Genomic DNA, 14,517 nt, shown 5'->3' on the forward strand with positions numbered 1-14,517 from the left:
TTGTGTTGCTATTGTAAATAGTATTGTTTTAAGATTGCACTTTATAATTGTTTATTAGTATGTAGAAATACAATTGATTTCTATGTTTTGCCCTATTATTCTCCAAACTTGCCAAATTCTCTTGTCAGTTCTAATAGAATTTGTTTTTGTAGATTGCATAGGGATTTCTGGGTACACAATTGTAATAATTGCAAAAAACAGCTGCTTTACTTCCTATCAAAACCATATGTCTTGTTTTGATTTTTCTTGCCATATTAGCCTATTACTTCTAGCACAATATTACTAGTGTACTAAAGTAGAAAAATGACTAGAAATGGTGAGAGTGAACATCTTGCCTTGTTCCCAGCCTTAGGGAGAAAGCTTTCTATGCTTCACTTTTATTTTATTAGCTGTTAGTTTTTTTTACATTCCCTTCTTTAGATTTTCTTCTTTTCCTTTTGGACTATTTCTCTTCCTTCTAGTCTTTGTTTCCTTCTAATCCCTTTATTAGGTTTCCTTCTATTACTTAATTTACTGAGTGTTATTTTTAACATCATGAATAAGTGTTGAATTTTGTCAAATGCTTTTTTGTCATTTATTGAGATAATTTTATAATTTTTCTTCTGTTCAAATAACATTGATTAATTTTTATACATCAAACCAACCTTGTGTTCCTGGGGTAAGTCATTCTTGGTCATAATGTATTATGTTTGTTATATATTATTGAATTCAGTTTGTTAATATTTTGTTAAGGAGTTTTGCACCTATGTTCATAAAGTACAGTGGCCTGTAGTTTTCTTTTTCTTTTTCTTTTTCTTTTTTTGGTTAGGTTTTTGTAGTAGAGTTATGCTGGTATCAAAATGAGTTGGGAAGTATTTTCTTCTTGATTTTTCTGAAAGAGTTGAACAAATCATACGGTTATCTCTCAATCAGTGTTACAGAATAGCAACACTTTAGACTTGATGAGTTGATGGCAGTTCAGCACTTTTCCAAACTTTTGTTTTTGAAGTATCTGGTATTTTAAAAGAGCTGTCAAAGAGACATGGTAACTGTCAACTTCTCTGTTTCCTGATCCCTCTCCATTTCCAAGTTACATAATCTGAACTTAATTTGTATAGATTCTAATTTCTTAAAGGTACCTTTTTTATTTTTATGTAATACTATACATTGTGTATAAGGATAATACTAAAGTGATCATTTGTAGTTTGTGTTATTTGCAAAAGCGTGGTAGTAAGCGTTTTTTACTCTCACCCAATGCCCCCAACATTAAAATCTGTGCAATAAATGTTTCATAGATTTATACAAGAAAAAAAATGTTTTTCCAAGCAAATATATAGGTCTTAAAAATTTGGACTTTTAAAAATTTAGTTACCATGAAGCTCAAGGTTAAATTTAGCATTCAGTTATAATATCTAACTTATACTAATTATTTTAGATAACCTTTCTGAATTGGCTAGAGGGATTAGGAGGAAAAGAATTAATCAAAACATTTTTGCTAATACTCATTGAAGACCCAGTTAAATTGAACACACAACACAAAATTCTTAAATTAGAGGGAAGTGGTATAATTTTCCTGCTCTATACCATGAGCTCCAAAGTGGAACATTCTTAGTACAGGATTCCTTTTTGTGTTTAGTAAAGGATGGGTGGGAAGGGAACCCTCTAGCATCATGACTTGATTCAGTTTTTGATTAAAAGCAGAAACCATAGGAGACACGTCAGATTTCAAAGCAACATCTGATTAAGAATAAGGAAAATGTACACCACTTGGATAGTCATAGTCCCTTGAGCAGTGCACCCCTCATTGAATCTACTTTGTCCTTGGAACCTCTTTCTTGCTCCCAGTTAGTCTTGGTCATCACCCTCATCACCTGTGTTTAACAGGGGTCCACCTCCTTCAGTGCTCTTAAATCATTTCTTAAATATTGATACATTTGGGTCATAGGATACAATGTTTTATTAATACTAGGAATCAAAACAATTTTGTGGTTAAGTCTAACCTAACAAACCTTTCATTCACTAAATCAAAAAATACATTAAAATTTTTTCCCCAAAGTTAGGTAATAATAAAGAGATTTTAAAATAAATTTCCCACAGAGGCTATACTTGCTCTCTTTTCTTTTCTCTTCCGAAGTGTGATGATCATAAAGAGAACTCACAGAAATCTCCTACTCACGGTGCCTGGTTTACTTAACTTCTCTAGTTGCCATTTTTACTTTTTTAAATTGTAATTTTCTTATTTTCTGTCTTCTAAAATTGTGAACTGCCTAACATTTTTTAATAGAAGGGTTATAAAAATAAATATGTAGCAATCTAAAACGTTGAACAGATTGTGGTAAGTCGTTTTTATAGTTCTTCCCACAAAAGAGTGTAGAACTGTCACAAGTCAGAGGCAGGGTCACCCTCCCTGCATTGTCAAATCATGTAGTGTTTCTGCAGGAAAACAAGAAGTATCTTGGGGAGGAGTGATGAATACATAGACATGTGATGCTGTCTCCCTGCCAGCAACTTCTAAATTTGTATCCCTTGCCCAGACTGCTCCCTAACTCCGTCTTTCATTCCCACAATGTTTTCACATATATCTAAATGGCATCTTAAGGTTAACATATCCCAGACTGATTCTTGATCTTCCCAACCATGCCTCATCCTCCCACGGCCTTCCCCTTTCAATAAATGGCAAGTCCATTTCCCCTGTTCCTTTGGCAAAGCACCTTGGAGTCATCTTTGATTCTTCTCATTTGCTCACGTCCCACATCTGATCCAGTGTCTTACCAGCCAGATCAGCAAAATGTATCCTGAAACTGACCCTGCGCATCACTTTCACTACCACCACCATGGTCTCAGTCATCGTCATTTCCCACCTGGATTATTGCAATAGGAATTTTTAACCTGCTTCCATCCTACTCTTTTCAGAATAATCTCAATAATGCAGAGATCTTGTTAAAATTTAGGTCAGATCTTATCACTCCTCTGCACCCCTTCCCTGTTCCAAACTCTCCAAGAGCTTCCTTTTTGTCTGACTCAGAGTAGAAGCCTGAGGCTTTACAAAAGCCCCTAGCATTCCCATGTTCTGGCTTCCCATCACCTTTCTGAGATCATTTCTTCCTCCTACTTGCCCTGTCTGTCATTCCACTGCAGCCAAACTGTCCTCACTGTTCTTGGAACTTGCAGACATGCTCTCGAGGGCTTTGCATGTGTTCTTCCTCCTGCCTGGAACGCTTTCTCCAGGTGTCATCATGTGTTACTTCTCATCACCTTCAGGCTTTAATCAACGCTGCCTTCTTATTGAGGCTTTTCCTAGCCAAATGTGACATTGCAGTCTCTCCCCTGCACTCTCTATCCCACTGCACTTCTTCATTTTTTTCCTTACCTTTTATTATCACTCACACATCCACTAGTTTCCTTGGGCTGCTATGATAAGCAACCAGAAACCAGGTATCTCAAAACAACAGATATTTACTCCTTAAAGTTTTGGAGGCTAGGAGTCCAAAATTCAGCTGTCAGCAGGGTTGGTTCTGCCTGGAGGCTCTGAGGAAGACTGGTCATGCCTCTCTCCTAACTTCGGGTGGCTGCTGGCAGTCCTTGGTTTCTTTGGCTTGAAGCTGCATCACTCCAATCTCTGCTTCTGTCATGTGTTCTCCCTGTATTTCTTCATGTCCAAATTTCCCCTTCCTTAGGAGGACTTCAGTCATATGGGATTTAGGTCCCACTTTAATACAGCATGATCTCATTGTATCTTGATTACATCCAAAAAAACTGTATTTCGAACTATGGTCATAGTCACAGGTTCCAGGTAGACATGAGATCCAGATGGAGGGGATACTGTTCAACTCAATACACTAATATACTTACCTTGTTTATTGTCTTCCCCTCACTAAAATGTAAATTCGTGAGAACTTTCTCATCACTGCATCCCTTGTGCATAGACTAGTCTGAGACACTCAGTAGAACTTAGTAATGTGTATTCAAGAAATAATACCTTTGGTTGGTCAGGCTAGATTTTAGTTAGATGGCAGATGCCCAGATATATTACAACAGGTGATTGCTGTGTTATATGGAGAGTCCATTTTTCTAAGAAGTATAGCCTAAGGCTATGAATTCAACCATAATGCTTTATTCCTTGATTTTCCTCCCCAGATCTATTCACAGACCTTGGACTAGCCTCCAATCACCCCTGAAGCCATAACATAAAAAATAACACCTGTTATGAAAGACTCTGAGATCTTGAATAAAGGTACCACATCCACGCAAGGACCATTCTTTTAAGACCGTTCTAATGTCACTTGATGACAGAAGGCACTAAAGAAACTTTTGATGTGCTTCTGGCTTCTCTAAATTCCCTGGATAATAGAAAATCCAATAAGACAGTCCAAGAAAAATATTTCCAAACAAAGCAAATAAAAGCCCCCAGCATACTTTTGACGTCAAAGCAAAACTCTTCCCACATTTAATCCTAGTGTGTAAATTCTTGGGTGCAGATGAGTCAACAGCAGCTAAGTTAACAAATAAAATGTGAAGCCTCATATCTCAATATGAGCCTTTATGTCCCATTCAAGGAATGCAACTTTAAGACAGGCATTTGCCTCTCAACTGATGGAAATTACATTTGATTATCAAAGGTTGCTGCCACTGATTTTTAAAAATTAAATGATTGCCTTTTACTTTAAAAAAGATCTCAGTTGTGTTACTTGCTATGATTAGACTTGAATAAAAAGAGCGTTTGGGACTGATGTCAGTCTTTAGCGAGTTGATGAAGTTGTGGGTCATGCACCTGAGTGAGGTTTCTTGCCAGGCTTTCCCATGTCTTTTTATTTTTTAATCATAACCATAGTAGGAGTGGGATGGTGCCCTCCCAACAGGGTGCCCTGCTGGGGACTAAATGTTTTTCCTTCCATGAGATTCTGTTATAGATTGAACTATGTCTCCTCCCTCTCCCAGTTCATATGTTGAAATCCTAACCCTCTGTATCCCAGAATGTGACCTTATTTGGAAATAGTGGCTTTGCGATGTAGTTAGTTAAGATGAGTTAGTTAGGGTGAGCCCTCAATCCAATAACACAGGTGTCCTTTTAAAAAGGAGGACTTTGGACACAGACATACACACAGGGAGACACCAAGCGAAGATGAAGGCAGAGATTGGGGTGATGCTTCTACAAGCCAAGGGACACCAAAGATTGCCAGAAAGTCAGCAGAAATTCATGGAACCGATGCTTTCTCACAGTGCTCAGAAGGAAACGACCCTGTGGACATCTTGATTCAGGATTTCTGCCCTCCAGAACCGTGAAACAATAAGTTCGTGTAGGTTGAGCCACCCAGTCTGTGGTGCTTTGTTATGGCGGCCCTAGCCAACTAATACAGAGCCCTTGACAGCTACATCATGTACAGATGGAGACAGGGTGTCATCGTGGAATTTCTGAACATGGCCCATTTTTGTAGGGTTCCTACAGCATAAGTAAACCTGTCTGTCCTGCACAGAGGGTACACGACACCTTTTGTACTTTGAACTTATAAATAACAACCTGCCCCATTCATAGGGCGTTGGTCCACGGGGAGAAATGTTTCTCTAGGGGTTCTGGGTTTTCGTGATGTTAGATGTTGGAGTCAGTCCTACCCTGGTGCTTTGGGGCCTGGTGTGTCCACGAGAAGTGATCAGGTAAAATCAGAGAGTGGGTTGTATGAATGGGAAGACCTTGGACTCAAGTCCACCAGGGAACAAAGGCTTTGTGAGTGTGCCACTGGAAGATTAACTTTCCTAGCAGAAGCACTGAAGGAATACTGGGGAGTGAAGGACTTCCCAGTTACTGTGCTATGGACCTGATTCTTGAGGGTGGATTTGACAGTGCATGCAATCCTTCCTCTCCCAGAAAGCCCTGGTTTCTTCTCGGGAGTCTGATTTGACATTCCTCCAAAGCAGCCTTGTGTCTCCTGCTGGCAGAACCCCATTGTGTTCACATCTCTGACCTGCCTTGCTCCCCAGCAGCCCTGGTCCACAGCAAGTCAGATTCCAAAACTGACCTTTCATCTCTCACCCAGTTCACCCCTTTTCCCTTTCCCCAGCTTGGGTGTAACCCACAGCAGTGAAGCCTGCAGTGGGAAGGAGTCCAGTGGTTTGTTCTCTTCCACTCCCCCTCCACCTTCTTCGTCACCCTCCCGGGTTAGGGTTTGGAGCACACAGGAGAGGGAATAGAGGAGAAAGGAATGAAGGTTTTCTTCTTTAGCTCCTCTTGCTTATTATAGTTCTCTTGGCTGTTAAATATCAGGTGTCCAATTACAGTTCTTCCCTCATGTGGCTCTTCTTGTGGGTTCTTCAGGGCATCCCCGTGGAGAACCTCTGCACTGCACCATTCTCCCGCCTTGGTGATGGTCTTTCCTGAAGGTCTCAGTATGTCCCCAGATCTTGTGCTACAGAAGGACATGCTATGCAGGTTCTTCTCCTGGGAATTTATAGCCCTGTGTTACAGGCTGAATTGTGTCTTCTCAAAATTCATGTGCTGACGTCCTAATCTCCAGCATCTCAAAATGTAGCTGTAGTTGAAGATTGTGTCTCTAAAGAGTGAATTAAGTTAAAATGAGGCGATTATGGTAGACTCCAATCCAGTATGACAGGTGTCCTTATAAGAAGAGGAAAATTAAGACACAAACCTGCACAGAGGGAAGATGATGTGAAAACACAGGGAGGAAACAACTGTCTACAAGCCAAGGAGACAGGCCTCAGAAGAAACCAACCCCGCTGACACCCTGACCTCAAACTTCCAGCCTCCAGAACTGTGAGAAGAAAGCTCTCCATTGCTTCAACCACCCAGTCTCTGGTCCTCTGTTACAGCAGCCCTAGCAAACTAATATACCCTGAAAAGCACTTGGGTGGGGACTCTTTCAACATGGCCCTAGCCTGACTGCGTTCTTGGTGTGTACTTGGCAGACGGGAAGACACATGCCCCTTTTTTCCTTCCAAACTCCCAGACCCTCCCTCTGTTTCCATGTCCTGCAGTATCAGGAAACTCCATGCAACTCCTCTCCTCAGAATTTTCTAGTTCAGCAAATATGCAGCCAGGGAGTGATGTCAGGCTCCCCGTTTGTAAAATCCCCAAGCTCTCTTGGGGACCTCCTCACCAGCTGAGAAGTGGGGACAAAAGAACCTGCAGTAAAGGAAATGTTCTCTAATGACAAACTGCATTCATTCACTGGCATTCATTCGTCCTCCTTGATTTATTCATTCTGTTGGCAAATATTGTTGAGTGTCAGGCCCTAATCTAGACGCAGGAGTTAACCAAACAAGGTTCCTGCTCCCCGATATTCTAGAGATGAGAACAGAAACTATTAACAAATAAACAAAATACACAGTATGTCAGAGGATGTTAGGTGCGTGAACAATAAAACAATATGGGAAGGGTTGGTAGTTCTGTTTTACATAAGAGGAAGTGTGTCTCTGATACAGGAATATTTGTGTGCAAACTTGTGGGCATTGAGAGAAAAGCAGTGAGGCTGTTTGAAGGAAGAACTATCCAGGCAGAAGGGGTAGTAAATGCAAAGGCCCAGAAGTGCGAGCATGTTTGGTTTGTTCACAAAAGAGGAAGCACAGCGGTGTGGCTGCAGTGTAGAGATCAAGGGGAAAACTGGTGGGAGACGAGTTCTGAAAGGTGGGGTGCTTACAGATCAGGAAGGGGCTTGTGAACAATTGGAAGGACTTTTGATGTTACTCTGAGGGAAATGGAAAGCACTGAATTATTTTGAGCACAGGAGTGACATGATCTGATGAATTTTAATGAGGATCACTCTGGCTGCAGGTAAAGAGCAGCCTGTACAGAGGGATGAAGGGAGATCAGTGTGACGAGGCTGTGAGCTGCCAACTCAAGGTCCATTCTCTTCTTTCTCACTTGAAAATTCCTAATTAACAGAGATGATAATGAACTCAGATACCGTTCCCCACCCTGCCCCAAACTGCATTTATCAATCTTCCACGCACATAGGGGAGGTCTTGTGGCTAGTTCTAGCCAACGACATGCAATCAGAAGTTGTTGGGAGAGGCTTCCAGAAAAGCCACTTAAAAAGGTTGCTGCCTCTGCTAGTGTGTGCTTTTTTGCCTGTTGAGTTTCCCTTTTTCCTGACTAAAGTATGAATTTGATGGTTGGAACCAAAGGAGCCATCATTAGGGAAATATAATTTAAAAACATAATTGCATAACTCCTCATACCTATGAGAATGGCTAAAATTTAAGAAAAATAATAGTGCTAAGTGCCGATGAGGATGTGCAGCCACTGGAACTCTCACACATTGCAGATGGAAATGAAAACACACAACTTAAGTTTCTTTAGACATTTTAACCCACCCTCACTGTATGATCTAGCTATCTCACTCCTGGGTATTTACCCAAGAGAGGTAGATTTAAGTTCCTGTAAAAATATGTACACAAATGTTTATGGAGGCTCTGTAAGACTGAAAACAACCTAGGTGTCCTTTAGTGAATGAATGGAGAAACAAACTGGTACGTCCGTACAAAGTGATACTACTCAACAACAGGAAAGAATGAACTATGATTATGATACGTGCAACACCTTGCATGAATCTCAAATGCATTTTGCTAAGTGAAAAAGTCAAAGACTATATGCTGTATAATTTCATTTATATGGCATTCTAGAAAAGGCAAAACAGTAGGCATGGACGAGAGAAGAGGGGCCATATAGGCCAGGGGATGGGTTGATTATAAAGGGGCAGAATGAGAAAATTTGGGGCAGGGGGAGCAGTGGAGTGTTCCGTATCATAGTTGTGGTGGACACACACCTCTGTGCATTTGTCAGAACCTATAGAACTTTACATCACAAAGAGTAAATATTATAGTATGCAAATTAAGAATAAAATTTTTTTTTCGTAGGGGAAAGAGATTGGGAAAATTGTCAGTACAAATCTATCCCTTTTATTAGGAAAGCAACCGAAAGTGGGGAAAGAAAATCATCTTGATTCCAAAAACTCTGTGGTTTAATAAAAGATAACTTAATTCTCCTTCATGGATGCATAGTCTGGTTCCCATTTTTTAAAAGAAGTACTTGGGTGAGGAAGGCAATGCAGAGAACAGAATAATCTAAACAATTGAGTTTCACTGTATTTTTTTCCATCTTAATATCTACTGCTGAAAACATTTGGAGAGGGTCAGAACCGACAGAAAGATAAGTCATGCTTTTAGCTTCTTTTCTTTCTAGTACATAAATGTTAATATGCCAGACAACTTTTATTGTTAACAATTGTTGTGAGGGTAACACAGGGATTAAAAAAAAAACCAAACAATTCTTTCTTCCCCAGAAATCTCTCTCAACGGAAATATGTAATTTAAAAAGTTTTTATATATAAGTGATTTAGAAATAATGGGTTGTTTCTGTTATTTTAGTTCAAACTGTTTTGGAAGTAATATTTAGCACTGGGGAGGAACCTAATGAGACAGCTGAAATCCTACAAAAGGACAGAGAGCAACAGCCTCAGAAATAAAGCTGCAGTGTGCTCAGCTCACCAGATGGAGAGCAGCGCATGTCTCTCATCCGGCCACCAATGACTCCCCGTCAGTTTTCCTTCCAGGCACAAGCTAAGAAAGTTCTGCACTTGAATACACACAGAGCAAATCCTCAGGTAATGCCCTTCCTTGCCCTGTGCTACTCCAGGTCACTCTCCAGCAGAGGTGAGACCAGCTCCAGTTTAACAAGCAGGAACACCGAAAACATAAACGACATTCAGGAGACTTTGTGCCCCTACATGGTGCAAACTTTATAGGAAAAAATCCCAGAGATCTATTTGGGAAGGGAGATGAAGTGGGGCTCAATCACTGTGTTTTTACTGAAAGAGATTTCTTGGTCAGAGGCTAAGACAGACACTGTGTTTTATCCACTTAGATGAGCCTGTAAAATGTGCAGTGATGCTCTTGTGCAGGAATGACTTCATAGTCTTGAAATTAGCCTACAGAAGGCCACGCTGAACCAGTTATTTTCATTAGTGTAGCTCGAACTAGAGATTACGGAGGAACAGGAAGTAAATGTCTAGATGGCCCCAAAGCCTCTCTGATTCTTCTCAAGCCAGCCGGAGCCCCCAGCTACCAGCATCTGGACTTTTTACTAGGCTGCAGAATGGTTCAATATTCTATTTTTAAAGCAATTCCTTGGCCTGCTGGGCGGTAGTGGTGTCCTGGCCCCCAGTAGTCATCTTTTCCAGCTGTGCGAGTGCAGTGCTTTCCAGGAGGGTGGGGTGGAGGGAAAAAGAAGGGACGATGGGCCAAGCCATGACAAACCTACCCACCCGTGTTTATGGATGCGTACAGGCTCCTTCCTTTGTGACCTGAAATACACCTGACACAGAGGCCAGGACGTGACAATTAGACTTAAGTAGAACTGAATCCAACAATCTTTGCTAAACTGTGATTCCACATAGGAATAGTTTCCACAAGCCATTAGTAGAGATGAAATGGTAAGTTTGTACGGAAAAGAGAAGGTGCATAATTGCACAGAGAAGAGAGTCTCCCTTGTCCCCAACCTTCCTTGAAGCTGTCGCACTTTGTCCCATCCCCATTGTGTCATGGTCCCATGGCCCCCATTTCTCACCAAGACCCCCACAGCAACCTCTTGACTTGAATTTCTTACTGCTTTTCCAGTTTGTTTCCACAGTGTGGTCAGAGTAACCTTGTGACAAATGTGCCAGGTTTTGTCACTCTCTGCTTGAGACATCCAGTGATTTCCTTTGCACTTAAGAGTAAACCCTAACATTCTTACCATGGCGCATGAGACCTTGAACTCACAGGGCTTCTGCTCACCTCTCCATCTCCAGTCTAAAATCTTTGCCCACTTGCTCATGACATTCCAGGACAACCCTCCTGTTCCTCAAGATGCAAATCCCCTCCCCACTCTCAGCCTTTGCCCTTGCTGTTCCATGTGCCTGGAATGCTCTTTCTCCAGCCCTTTGTGTGGCCAGTCTTATTTTCAGATAGAAACTCAAGCCTTCCCTGACCACTCCTGCTCAAATGCCAGTCCTCAGGGACCCCTTGCTCATCATCCCATTTATTTTCTTTATAGTACTTCCCAAACGAGTACTTACTTGCTTATTTACTGTCTTCCTTGCAAGTATGTATACACTGTGAGGGCAGATAACTTGTCTTGTTCATAGCTTTCTCCCCAGTGCCTAACACAGCCTAGAACATTGAAAGGAGCTTTTAAAATATTTGTTGAATGACCCAGTAAATATTAGTGGAATGAGCAAACGAATGAGTGAATGACTAGGAGGAACATCTGGTTTCCTGATCTTTTGTTAGTTCATCTTGGAAAGTTTTTGATGATGGCTTAGCTGTCACTGTCAGCTAACTTTTCTGGGTCACTATCTGAAAAATGATTTTTTCTTTTTGGTGGGAGGAGGTAATTACGTTTATTTATTTATTCTTAGAGGAGGTACTGGGGATTGAACCCAGGACCTCATGCATGCTAAGCATGTGCTCTACCACTTGAACTACACCGTCCCCCCTACTACCTGAAAAGTAAAAAATAAAAGAACACCAAATTGAAGATGGTATGTGAAATTGAAAACTGTGGAGTCTCTCAGGTCAGATGAATTTAACAATTTAACTAGTGGAAAACGTCTCATCAGGGAAGTAAAATTTCTTCACAAATACCGACTAATTAATACTTTCAAGTGCCCAAGGTGTCAGGTTAAAGATAGAATCAGAGGTCAGAGGAGGGCAGGGATCCACTCATAGAACTGAGGCAAAGCTGTCAGTCCCCTCAGCTGTTAGGTTTTTCTCAAATGCATCCTTCACACTAAAGCCAGTGATGTTCAAAGATGCAGATCAGATCACATTTCTCCTCTGCTTACTTTCTTCGATAACATCTCTTGGCACTTAGGTAAGTCTTAACCTGACTCACAAAACCTTAGGAACTCGCCTTTATCTGTCACTCCTTTCATATTGCTTCCCCTCTTCTCCAACCCGCTTATTCTGAATTCTGACACTGTGGTCTTTCTTTCAGTTGATCAGACACCACGGACTCTTTTCCCTTAAAACCTTAGGATGTCCCTCGACTTAGGATCCTCTTTCTCCCCTCCTGGCTGGCTCCTATTCATGCTTCAGGTTGACTAAGGTGACGTTGCTTCCAGGAAGTCTCTCCTGTTCTCTTAGCCTATGGGAGGTACTCTTGCTAGAACCTCCTTACGCAGATATTACTTTCTTTGTTGCAAACATTATCCCTACTGGATGCAGGGTCCCTCAGGGAAGAGACACTTTCTAGTTGATTCACCATTCCTGGCACCTGGCACAGTGCCTGCCACATAATAGGTGCTAAATAAAAGTGTATTGATACAGGAATATCCCTGGATTCTCCCCCAGTACATTCAGTGGTGGTTGTTGGGAGATCTTGTTTCTCTGTGCTGTTCCATCCTGATGATCCCTCTTTGCCTTCACCCTGTTTGTGCCCTGCCTGTTGCATTGGCACCTGAGTACTCCTACCCCACCCCCACTGCACCTAGACCCTGGCTCCTCTGGTGTCTGCCTTGTCTCAACAGCCAAGTTCAGTTTGGGGTCAGCTCTTCTCAGCATGCCATGTCCCATCATCCTTGCTCAGCTGTTCCATTAGATATGCAATTGGAGATTAAATAAGCATTGTTAGTGCCTATTGTTGAAGATAAGGAAGCTGGAGCACACCGATGAAGCTTGCCTCGGTAGCCTTTTGCACAATAAAGAGGTCTTGGGCCATGGGTAGTTCCCATGTTAGAAACATTTCCAAATTTCTAATTTCCGAATGCTGCAACTCCGTAACAAATTAAATGGTGATTAGTTAAATTATCCGGGATAAGAGGTGATATTCAGGGACTTGATCAATTGCCACTGTATCTTGCCTATGCTTGAAAATGTGTCTCAAGAGACAATCAGTGTGCTCCATTGCCCCCTCCACTCACTTTCTCTGGGAGGCCTTGATGGTAGGTGTGAGGTCTGCCTACTTTGGGGCCATCCGTGAGAACTTTTGTTATCAGCCTAGACGTCAGCAGTCGCACCCCATTATGAGAATCTCCTTCTCACTCCCTTCCCTCAGACATCCTTTTCCAAAACTTGCAGTTTGACACTTACCCATGAAACATCAAGAAGAGTCACTTACAGTTGGATTTTTTTTTCAGTCAAAATGTCAAAAATAACAAGATTCAGAGAGGAAAGAGTTGTAGTAATAAACTTGACCCCTCTTCTACCTCCTTTGGCCGTTCCTTGGCATTCTGTTCTCAGCATTGCCATAGAAACCGCTGACTCCTTTCTTGTCAGGGTGATTATACCTTTTCAGATTTTGACAACTGGAAGATACAAGTGAAAGACACCCAGAATCTTTAATTCCAGCTCCCCCTCCCACACTGGCGCTACTTATGCAAATTGGAGAAAATGGGCTTTGTTATGTTTTATTTTGTATTCTGCTGACAAATAGAGTGCATCTGTGAAGTGCGTGTGTGTGAGAATGAGTACTGGTTACTCAGACATATGGGGAAGCATCAGATTTTCTTGGCTTTATTATATTACTTTAACTACCTGCTTGACAGATACAGTAATCATTACAGATTGGAAATAGCTTTGTCAGACAGCAATTTCCTGTGATGGGCAGCCTCGCAGTCGTGCATGATACATCAGGATGACATCTTGCAGGAAGATCCAGGGGGAAAAAAAAACTCACGAAAGGAAAAAACTTATGTTAGCCAACAGACTTGGAGATTTCACAGACATTATAGAATTCTTTTAAAGCTGTGCATGATTTCTCCTCATCAGCTGCTAATTAAGGACATTAATTTATGTGTTTGTTTGATACTAGAAACTACAGTCTTAGTTGAGCATGAGTTACAATTTACCAAGGTCTTCATATCTTTTGAGTAATTCAAAATTATACTTTGCAATAAATGATTTATGAGGATTTTATAAATATTCTTATTAAATCAGCATTTTTAAATGGATTATTCTATGGCATTACATACCTCTGGAGACTATTAAAGTTTATTACTCAGTGTTCATCTTAATAAGAACCTTCTGACGTTTCCAAGGTCCTGAGAAAAACGATCCATGAGTTTCTGCCCAATGTTGAATGTGGCTGTGGTTGTAAGGCAGTCTTCCTCATCAATACTTTGAAAGGAGAGATCAGTGGATGGTCTAAATCTCTGCTTTTATGTAATGGCTTATGCCAGAGCTTCCTAGTCATTTTTATTTCCTGACTCACTTGTGAACTTCCAAATTTTGCAGCAGCAACACTGGCACGCAGTGAATGGGTGCACATCTGGAAAACAACAGTGCTGATAGCTGCTGGGAAAACTTCCACTAGATGCCACATGTCCTGTGCACCTGAAGTTGGCTGGGTCCTGAGTTCTGACTCTGAGGGGAGAAAAGAAAGACAAAGACTTGTGGGGACGTTGAAGAAGGGTACCAGATTATTGGGTCTGCATTGTTCTGGAAGTGTTTTAATTGAAAAATTGTCTGAACTTCAAACAGAAAGCCAAACTCACTTCCCAGGCAGTCACAGGGAGAAAGATGGACCCCCACCCCATGTTGCCAACACTC

This window comes from Vicugna pacos, chromosome 23, assembly GCF_048564905.1.
Source record: "Vicugna pacos chromosome 23, VicPac4, whole genome shotgun sequence".
NCBI classification, from domain to species: Eukaryota; Metazoa; Chordata; class Mammalia; order Artiodactyla; family Camelidae; genus Vicugna; species Vicugna pacos.